The sequence below is a fragment of the Trachypithecus francoisi genome, unplaced genomic scaffold (genome assembly GCF_009764315.1).
Source record: "Trachypithecus francoisi isolate TF-2019V2 unplaced genomic scaffold, Tfra_2.0 Lachesis_group3, whole genome shotgun sequence".
Taxonomy (NCBI): Eukaryota; Metazoa; Chordata; class Mammalia; order Primates; family Cercopithecidae; genus Trachypithecus; species Trachypithecus francoisi.
The window spans coordinates 145,196,906-145,207,041 of record NW_022681468.1 but is presented as its reverse complement, the minus strand read 5'-3'; the positions used below and the strand labels follow the sequence as shown (position 1 = coordinate 145,207,041).

The 10,136-nt window shown below is 42.0% G+C and overlaps 1 long non-coding RNA gene and 1 other non-coding gene across 3 annotated transcripts; one reads left to right on the top strand and one right to left on the bottom strand.

Moving 5' to 3' along the window:
* Positions 1–390: 390 nt before the first annotated feature.
* Positions 391–7,620, top strand: LOC117070734. 2 transcript variants are annotated; one of them, XR_004432030.1, is made up of 4 exons: positions 391–568; positions 3,265–3,377; positions 3,599–3,753; positions 6,404–7,620. It is a non-coding gene; the product is annotated as an uncharacterized LOC117070734 (long non-coding RNA). The 2 variants fall into 2 exon arrangements; XR_004432029.1 differs by lacking the exon at positions 6,404–7,620 and having other exon boundaries at positions 3,599–4,165.
* Positions 3,597–3,761, bottom strand: LOC117071726. Its single transcript, XR_004432473.1, has one exon. It is a non-coding gene; the product is annotated as a U1 spliceosomal RNA (small nuclear RNA).
* Positions 7,621–10,136: the final 2,516 nt, after the last annotated feature.

Sequence of the window (10,136 nt, the reverse complement as noted above, 5' to 3'; positions counted from 1 at the left end):
CTTGATGTTGGATGCTCAGAGCTTGGACCTGAGCTATGTCCTTTTTTAAATTGTGTGTTCAGTCTCTAGATTATCTTATTCTCACTTACTGCTTTCAATGAAGTCTATATACCAATGACTTCCAAATTTAATCTAGACCTTCAAGTCTAGACTTTCCCAGTCTGCTATATAGCATGTGCTCTATATTGCTCGGTCACTTTACCTGGATGTCTGCTATAGGCATCTGCTATAGTTTAAACGTTTGTCCCTCAACAGCTCGTGTTGAAATTTGATCCCAATGTTGAAGGTACAGCCTAATGGGAGATGTTTGGGCCATGGGCGTGGACAACACATGAATAGGTTAATGCCATCCCTCTGGGGTTGGGGAAATGAGAATAAGCGAGTGAATCGTTGCTCTGTTAGTTCCCACCAAAGCTGTTCGTTAAAAAGAGCCTGGCACCCTTCCTTTCTCGCCATGTGCTCTCTGCACACCTTGGCTCCTCTTTACCTTCACCATGAGTGGAAGCAGCCTGAAGCCCTCACCAGAAGCAGATGCTGATGCCATGCTTATCATACAGCCTGCAGAACTGTGAGCCACATAATCCTCTTCTTTACAAATTACTCAGCCTCAGGTATTCCTTTATAGCAACACAAAATAGACAAAGACAGAAAATTAATGCTGAGGAGTAGGGTGTTGCTATAAAGATACTTGAAAATGTGGAAATGGCTTTGGACTAGTTAATGGGCAGAGGTTGGAAGAGTTTGGAGGGCTCAGAAGAAGATAAAAAAACTAGGAAAAGTTAGGAACTTCTTACATATTGGTTAAATGGTTGTGAATAGAGATATAGACAGTAAAGGCCATGCTGACAAAGTCTCAGATGGAAATGAAGAACTTATTGGGAACTGGAGCAAATGTCACCCATATTATGCCTTAGCAAAAAACTTGGCTGCATTGTGTTCATGGCCTAGGGCTTTGTGGAAGGCCATACGTAAGAGTGATGACCTAGGGTAGCTGGTGGAAGAAATTTCTAAACAGCAACGCATTCAATTCGTGGTATGCCTACTTTTAACAGCTTATGATCAGATACAGCAGCAAAAGAATGAGCTAAAGGTGGAATTTCTAATTAAAAGAGAAACAGAGCAAAACAATTTGGAACATTTATAACTTGGTCATGTGGTAGAGAAGGAAAGAATGTTTTCAGGTGAGGAATCCAAGGGTGATGTGGAGCAACCACTTGCTAGAGAGATAACCATGGATAAAAGGGAAGCAGGTGCTAATAGAACAATGGGGAAAAGGCCTCAAAGACATTTCCAAAATCTCTGAGGTCGTCCCTCCCATCACAGGCTCAGAGGCCTATGAGGACAGAACGGTTTCAGGGGACAGGCCTGGGGTGCTTTTGCCCTGTGCCACCGCAGGATGTGGGGGGCATCCCAATTGCTCTAGCTCTAGCCTGAGGCCAGACAGCCCTGGGTACCACTCAGGCTGCTGCTCCAGAGAGTGTAAGCCTTAAGTTCTGGCAGCTTCCTCGTAGTGTTGTCTGCAGGCTCCCAGAATGCAAGAGTGGTAGAGGCTTGGCAGCCTCCACCTAGATTTCAGAGGATGTATTGGAAAACCTGAGTGCCCCAGGTAGAAGCCTGCCACAGGGTCAAGCCACTGCAGAGAAACTGTACTAGGGCAGTGCCTAGTAGCTGTGGAGGCAGGGCTGCTGCCCTCCACCCTAGCATTATGGAGTCACCAGCAGCATGCACCTCAGTCTGTGAAAGCCTCAGAGCAGACTGAGCAGACTCCATCCCATAAGAGCAGCCATGTAGGCAGCGCTCAGCAAAGCCATAGGGGTAGGGCTGTCTGAGGCACTGGGAGCCCATCCCTCAAACCAGTGTGCCCAGAATGCGGGACATGGAGTCAAAGTGTATTTTGGAGCTTTAAGATTTAATGTCTGCCTGTCTGCCCTACTGGTGACCTTTCTTTTGGCCAATTTCTCCTTTGGAGAATGAAAATGTTTACCTAATGCCTGTACAACCATCACATCTGGGAATTAAATAACTTGTTTTTGATTTTACAGGCTCATAGCTGGAAGGAATTTGCCCTGAGTCTCAGATGAGACTTTGGACTTCAGACTTTTAAGCTGATGTTGGAACAAGTTAATGCTTTTGGGACTATCGGGGTAGAATGCATCTTGCATGTGAGAAGGACATGAGTTTGGGGGGAAAGGGGCAGAATGTTATAGTTTGGATGTTTGTCTCCCCAAGCCTCATGTTGGAATTCGATCCCAATGTTGGAAGTGGGGCCTAATGGGAAATGTTTGGGTCAGGAAGGATGACCTCTCATGAATGGATTAATGCCCTCCTGGGTGCGTTGGTGGGGTGGGTAAAGGGAGTGAGTTCTCACTCTATTATGCTGGTTGTTATTTTCCATGAAAGCTGGTTGGAAAAAAGAGCCTAGCACCTCCCTGCTCTCTCTTGCTTCCTCTCTCACCACGTGATCTCAGCACATGCTCACTCTCCTTCCCCCTTCCCTTCTGCCAATAGTGGAGGCAACCTGCAGCCCCTCGGCAGAAGCTGAGCAGATGCTGGCACCATGCTTATTGCATAGCCTGCAGAACCATGAGCCATATAAACCTCTTTCCTTTATAAATTACCCAGCCTCAGATATTCCTTTACAGCAACACAATTTAGACAAAGACACCATCTCAAACTTGGCCTACCCAAAATTACACGTTTGATATTTTCCCCAAATGTGCTCCTCCCCAAATCTCAGCTGAGAGTATCTTCATCCATCCAGTTAGTCATGCCAGAAATCTGGGAGTCAGCCTTTCTGCTATCTTCTCCTCAACTCTCATAAGCTAACCCCTTACAAAGTTGCATGGATCCTACCTCCAAAATAAATCTTGGATCTGTCTATTTCACTCCACCTTCACTTCCACCATTTATCCAAGTCCAAATCACCATTCTCAGCAGGCATATAGCAGAAACTTCAACCGGTCTTCTTGCTTCCATTCTTCCTGTGCCACCAGCACTGCCACCACTACCAAAGAGCCTCTTTCCTTGGATAGTTCTAGACTAAAATTCCTGCTCTCTGACTCTCTTTTCCTAACTCTTCTTAGTGCTTTCTTCAGGTTTGTTAATGGAAAGTATGTTAATGGTTCCTCAGAGTGGCCTCTATTAATCTCTTTTATTGAATATGGATTTACTAGTTTAACTTTCATTGTCAACCTTATTTCCAAGTTCTTTAAGAAATTTTACGGTTTTTGGTTTTTCGTTGCTTCTTTCATTTGTTGTGAATAGCTAGGTGTGAGTAACTGAACAGCTGATGAAGCAATGGAGAAAGCCATAGTCAGGATTTTATAACTGTTCTGACCTTTGGAACACCAAGGACGTATGGCACACTGATTTTTCTTGTTAGTACACTATGTAATCCAGACCTGCAATAACCCAGTATCTGTGATAAGTTAAGGGGAGACTAACCCATCACAGACACTGGGCTATTGCAGGTTATCCAGACCCAGTATCTGTGATGCGTTAAAGTCTCCCCTAGAAATGTGACTCCACAGGATTAATTTTTAATTAATTATATTTTAAACTCCAAATAAGTTTTTTTCTTTTTCTTTTTTTTCCCCAGGGGAAAGCAGGAATGCACTTCCTCACTATCACAAATTATGCAGTTGAATTTCCTGCATTTGGGGAAATCACAGGGGTAAGCACACCTACGGAGTGCAACGGATGAGCCTCGCCCTGGGAAAACCACATTCACGATCATGGCATCTCCCCTGCCAGGTAAGAATCCAAATAGGTTTTTACAGTAGAGATTTATCAACAACCTGTTAGTTGTATTCAGTGTTGAGAGTGTTTCAAAGTGTTGTGCTGTCTGGGAAAGTTAAGCAGAGGCCCAGAGAAGCTGTGCCAAGCAGGCCACCAGTAAAGGCAAAGGCAGCATTTTACAGCTTATTCAGGAAAATGCCTGGAAAAGTCTGTTCCTCAGCACTATGAATGCTGGTCTTTGTTAGGAAATTATGCAGAAGTATCACAATACTATAATAACAACTTGATTTTTTTGTTTTTAAAATGTCAGTTTCTTAAGACTCTTTATCAAATTCTTCTGCTCTGAAAAAACAGAATCCTTATCAGTTCATCCTTTTACCTTCTCTATAAAGAGCCCTAGTCATGGAATATATTTCTAAATTTGCCTTCCCCTCCTCCAAATCTCTGCTACCAGGCAACAACCTTCAAGACAGCTTTAAAGTGTTACTGCTCAGGAGAAAACAAATACAACTCCAGTGTGGCCATGACGTCATTATTCCAGTGGCTTTTGCTTTGATTCTGTTTTGTTTTCATAATTTAAAGTCTGAGAAGTATCTACTTAAAGTGGCCCTCAGCTCTTAAGCTATTCCTGGGGTCTTCTCCTTCAGCTTCACCCGTTGGAAGGACATGCTTAGAAGACAATGAGGAAACCCCACAAAGCAAAGAGGGTTAAACTGGGTTTTAAATTCAGTGGGTAAGTGAAGGCAAGTACCTCATCTCTCCAAGCAAGACCTTCTTAGGTGCTAAGTGCAGGAGCTGCTGGAGGAACCAGTCATGCAGAGCTAAGAGCTATGGGAAGTATCTAAAAGCAAAGGACCTGACTGATTCTATAAGTAGTCCCTACAAAAATCCATTCCACTGCCTTGTACATCTTGTACTGCTCCCCCACACTGCACATACACGTGCACACGTGCACTCACACACACACATTTCCCTTTTTGTCATTATTGGGGCTCCAGAACTTGATCTGTCTTCATCATCAAATTTTTGGGGGGCTTCTATGCTGTATAGAACACTTTACCACATCCTGGTTAAGAAATGAGGCCTTGTCATCAGTGGGATTCCAGTGCATTTGGGGAAGGGGTGATTATTGGTGAAAGTACAGGCTGTGCCCTATATGGTGGGTGGGTCAGGCAGAGATAACTTCAAGGGCTGGGGCAAAGTCTACTGGATTAGGTAAGAGGATTAGCAGTGTGTCTGTGAAACCACCATTGCAAAATCATAACTGAGACACTGAGAGATCTAACCTAAAATCTTGCTTCTAACCTCCAAGCTGTCCTTGTTCATCCCTGGGCATGACCTGAACTAACTTTGGGGGGATCTTAGTTTTTAATTTATAGTTTAAAACAAAGATAACAGTCCTTCTCCAAAACAAACCTCCTTCTTGCCTGGGGACTAGACTGCCTTTGTAAGATTAATTAATTAGCCATAAGAGTAGAAATTATGCTTTAGGAGTCACGCAACTGGGGACTACAGGATTCTGACCTTCCCCAAATTGCTCCTGGGGATAACATCACTATTGTAAAATGAAATGTTAGTGCTTTAGATATTTTGCAGACCCCGCACTTGATGGATCAGCTGGCACCACCCAGATGGATAAACTGGCTCATCTGATTTTGGGGCCCCTCCCCAGGAAATGACTCCGCCCAAGAAGACAGCTTTGACCCCTTACGATTTCACCTCCGACCCAACCAATCAGCACTCCTGACTTACTGGTTTTCCCCCAGCCTCCAAGTTATCGTTAAAAACACCGATCTCCATAAGCTTGAGCCTGGGGAGTCTGATTTGAGTAATAATAAAACTGTAGTCTCCCGCAAAGCTGGCTCTGCGTGAATTACTCTTTCTTTATTGCAGTTCCCCTGTCTTGATAAATTGGCTTTGTCTAGGCAGCAGGCAAGGTGAACTCACTGGGCGGTTACAAATTTGGGGCTTGCTCAGGATGCCGTTGTGGCTGCCTGCCCGTAGTTTGGTAGACTCCCTCCAGCAACAGATCCAGAGGCCAGCCCAAGTGGCCACCTAGTTCTCTTGGACTGGGGGCTGACTCTAGTACTGTCTATACTTGTGCCGTGCTGCTGATCCATTGCGCATGAACTGCAATAGAGAAATAGTCCTGGGAGATATCCCATAACTGTAGCTCCATGGTGGAATGTTTGCCTATAGCCCCATGGTGGGGTGTCTGTCTCCAGCTCCACCACTGGGTGTCTGGGACTGTAGCCCTATCACTGGGTGTCTGTCATGGAGTGTCTGTAGCTGTAGCCCCATTATGGGCTGTCTGATTTGGTGAATATTCTAGGTGCTGCCAACAGCCCCTTCCTTCTCCTATTTATAAACCTCTCTGGAGGTGCTGCTATCTCTTGGTTGCCTTGCAGGGTGTCTGTCTTTAGCCCCATCATAGGGTGTCTGTCTTTAGCCCCATCACAAGATGTCTACTGGTGGGGTGTCCAATTGGATGGAGAATAGGGGACTTGTTTGGAGGAATACTCTTGGTTTGTGACTGGGTCTGGAATCTGTGTCTCAAAGGCCTTCTGTCTTGTCTTTGTTGTGTGTGTTTGTACATGTTGAGGGGATCTCTGAGGGAATTGCTGATGGAAGTCCAGCAAGCCTAACTCGGAGAATTCTCTGTAAGTCAGGTTACATCTGGTGAGCCCTGAAGAAAGCTCAACAGGACTGACATGGGGCGACCTTCCACTCTTCATCTTGCCCAGAGACCACCCATTTAATTACCGGTTGGAGGACGTCCCTCTCCACTTGGAGTGGATCAAAGACTATAGGGACCAACACGAGAAAGTTTGATCCTTGCCAGATCAATATTGGGTGCTGAACGAGGTGAACAGTGTCTGCTTTGTTACGTGTATTTTGCTTCAGCTGGGATGGAAAATATTAATTTAGTTCCCCATGCACCCCGTCAGGCATCATCTTGCAAAAGTGAGAAGCTTTTGCCTATGGCTCCGTAAAACAGAAACGGATTATTTTCTTTGGTAACAGGGCTTGGTCCCCATAGCTATGGCACAGTAAGCAGCGTCATCAAAAGCTGCTCCATTCTTCTGGAAGCTTCAGAGAAAGGGGACACAGAAATCTGGTATGCTGGTAAAAAGGGTAAGAATTTCTTACCAGTCAAATTTCTGGTCTCTCTCTCTCTTTCTCTCCTCTCTCTCTCTCTCTGTGTGTGTTTGTATAAATGATAAACATCACTGTCTGTCTCCTCTGCAAGGGTTTCATTAATAGAAGAAAAGATTTCTGAGAGTAGTCTTAGGTTGTAGCAAATCTGGTGTACTTTGTGATAAGAATTTGTCTTTCTGTGTTGTTCTGTAATGGAGAAAAGGGTATCACAGAATACAATGTGGATTTAGGATTCCTGTAAGCCCACTTTTCAATCCAGCCTGGCAGGCTGCTCAGTTACAAACTTTGCTATGTGTCCCTGAAACCAATACCAAATGAAATTTGTCTGTCTGGTTGGTGATCTTAAGAGCCAAACCTTGTAACTATGTGGGGATACTTTCTCTTGGTCTCTGCCATCCAAAGGACAGGAATTTGGGGGTTCATATCATAGTTAACCCTAAAAGTTATCTTGAGCAGTTAAAAGACTTTGCAAGCTCAAAATTAGCTGCTTTAGGTTTCTTCTAGGAAGAGCAGTAGAAACTGCTCAATGCTGTAACTCAGTAGCTAAGGCCTTGTCTTTTGACAATGGCAACCCAGGTTCAATTCTTGGCTTAGGGAATTAGTCTTTTCTGGTTTATTTGTGGAACTTTTTGCCACTTATTGATTCTTTTTCCCCCATGTACCACTTTTGATTTCTTGTCTTGAGTTTCCCTTTGAACTACCTTGGAAAGATTCTAGATCTTGTTAAAAAAAAAAGAAAAAAAAGAAAAGAAAGAGAGAAAGAAAGAAAGAAACTGCTTACTATCTCTTTGAAACACTTTATGCATCCATTGTAGCCTTATTTAAAACATTAATTTCACATGGGAAGTTACCTGTGGTAAAGTTCAAAAGCAAGGAATATTGACTATTGGTCCTGGCTAGAGTCTAGTAATTAGATATTTAAAAAATAATCTTTTTAAAAGAGCTGTATGGTTAAAATCAGCTTCATTAAAAGCAGATATCCAAACTGTACATATATTTAAAATACCTTTATGTTGTTTTCTTTTCTCTTCTTGGATCTTATTTTTCTAAAGAAAAAAAAGGGTTTTTTCTTCTCAGTCGACTGAATTGTTTTTCTCCACTTTTGTCTTCTCAACACTCTTGATGCCCACATGAGAGAACCTAAGATAAATTCTAACACCTGGGAAAATTAGGGAACAACAGAGGAGGTGCCACAGACCCCATTCTGGGAAAAACCTCTGTTTCTCTCATGGGACCCTAGGAATTGAAAAAGAATAGATCCTTCTCAAAATCTAAGGCTGTATTCTGTTTTACATTATATCACCTGACTTTTTTTACTTTGGCAGGTACCAAAAATTACTTTGCATTATTGGAGAGTTTTTAGTCTTGGTGTGTAATAACCAAGCAGGAAATACACTTTAAGGGATAGCTAATGGCAGTTAAGAGGGATGCTTGGCTCATGGATTTTTGGATTAGAGAAGCATGCCCTTGGCCACCTGGAAGATATGGAAACATCCCCATCCCCATCTGAGAGGAGCCTCCCATGGGGAATTGGCTGATTTCAAAATGGGCTGATTGGCTTTGGGTTGCTTTGCCATGATGTGCATGGTAGAAACATTGCACTATCTTCTCCCATAGTATTTCCCTCTTTTGGGGGAATCCAGAATGCAGTATACAAATGGCACCCTTAATTTTGAGGATACGTTTTTGCCTTCCAGCCATGCCTTCTTATTAGGCCCTAGAAATGGCATGCTTTCCTGGTGCTCTTCCTCCAAGGGTGCCACCTTGAAGCCAGTAATCCAATTAAGAAACTGGCAGATGAAAAATCTTACAACCACCAGACCTTCTGTCTGTCTATGTATATGTGTTGTATGCATGATGTTTGTATAAAAGAGTTCTAATTGACTTAGAAAAATAAGCACTTAAATCAAGTATTTTTTCAGAAAAATAGAAACTTTTTAATCCCTTTTTGTTCGCGTGATTTCAGTGATCTTTTGGAAATAAAAACAGTTTTAAAGATTATAGGTAAAATATAAAATGTCTTCACAATTTAGACTTTTGGTCTAAATTAGGTCAGATGTTAGGTTTGCTAAATGCTTTAAGGTCATAAACCGTTTCTTTGACTTTTGAAAATTGTTAGACTTAACTACTTTGGAGCCATTACAAATTCTAACTAAGGTCTGAGGACATGTGGAATTAGCCATGCCCCCTAGCTATGCTGGAGTCAGACCTTATCTGCGCTTCTGTCTGATGTCCTAGGCTCCACACTTAGTACTTAATTAAAACCACTTACTTACCAGGTTTTTCACCAAAAACAGAAGTTGCTAAGAGTTAACATTGTAACACGTACTTGAGACTACTGGAGAAATAGTTTTACATGCAAGATGTGTAAGGAAAGTAGAATGTGCTTTAGCTAAAAGATTAAATAAGGTATGGGACTATGGTTTTTGTCAAAGGGAATGTAATTTTGTCTAGTTTAGAGGGCTTTAAAGATTGACTTAACCTAAAAGAGTAACGGGACAAAACTGAAGGTTTAAGCAAATTGAAAAGTGTTTGTGAAGAGTTGGTCTTGTACAGAAAGTTCTGTGAGTATGAGCAAGTTGGCTAAGATTTGAAGCGGATTATTTAATTTTTTTCTGTAGGTTGAACATAAAAGCACACTAAAGCAGGGCCAGAATCTGGGCCCATGTGTCTAAACAACAGGATTTTCTTAGAAAATTAATCTGCCGTTTAATGGAAAATTGTAAAGGGTTCTAAAAAAGTTTATAAAAACCTCAACTTATGGTCAAACTAATTAAAACTGGATAATTTATTACATTTTATTTGAAAACTACCTTTAGCATTAAACAGGGATTAATGCAAACATGAAATTTGGTTTTCTCTTTTGGAAAAGATTTTTGTGTTATTGATATAAGTTCCAAAATTATGTGAAATGCGTATAATTCTGTTATGACTTAGTATATGTTATCAGTAATAATTATAATTGTTAAGTTAAGTTATTGTGTGCCACAGAAGTAACAAATTTCCTTGTCAATTGTGTCTTTAACTGTGGCTACCCTAAAACTTTTTGTCATCCACAAGCAATTATTGTCTTCTGATCCTCTTTAAATGGTGGTTTTATAAACAGCTATAAAACTCCAACAGGTGCACTTAAATGCAGGTTTCTGAAAACTTTGGAGATTGTGACATTAGAATAGAGGAAAAACTTTCAAGACTCTCATTGAGAGCTGAAATGTTCATGAGTATTAAGCAGAACAGAA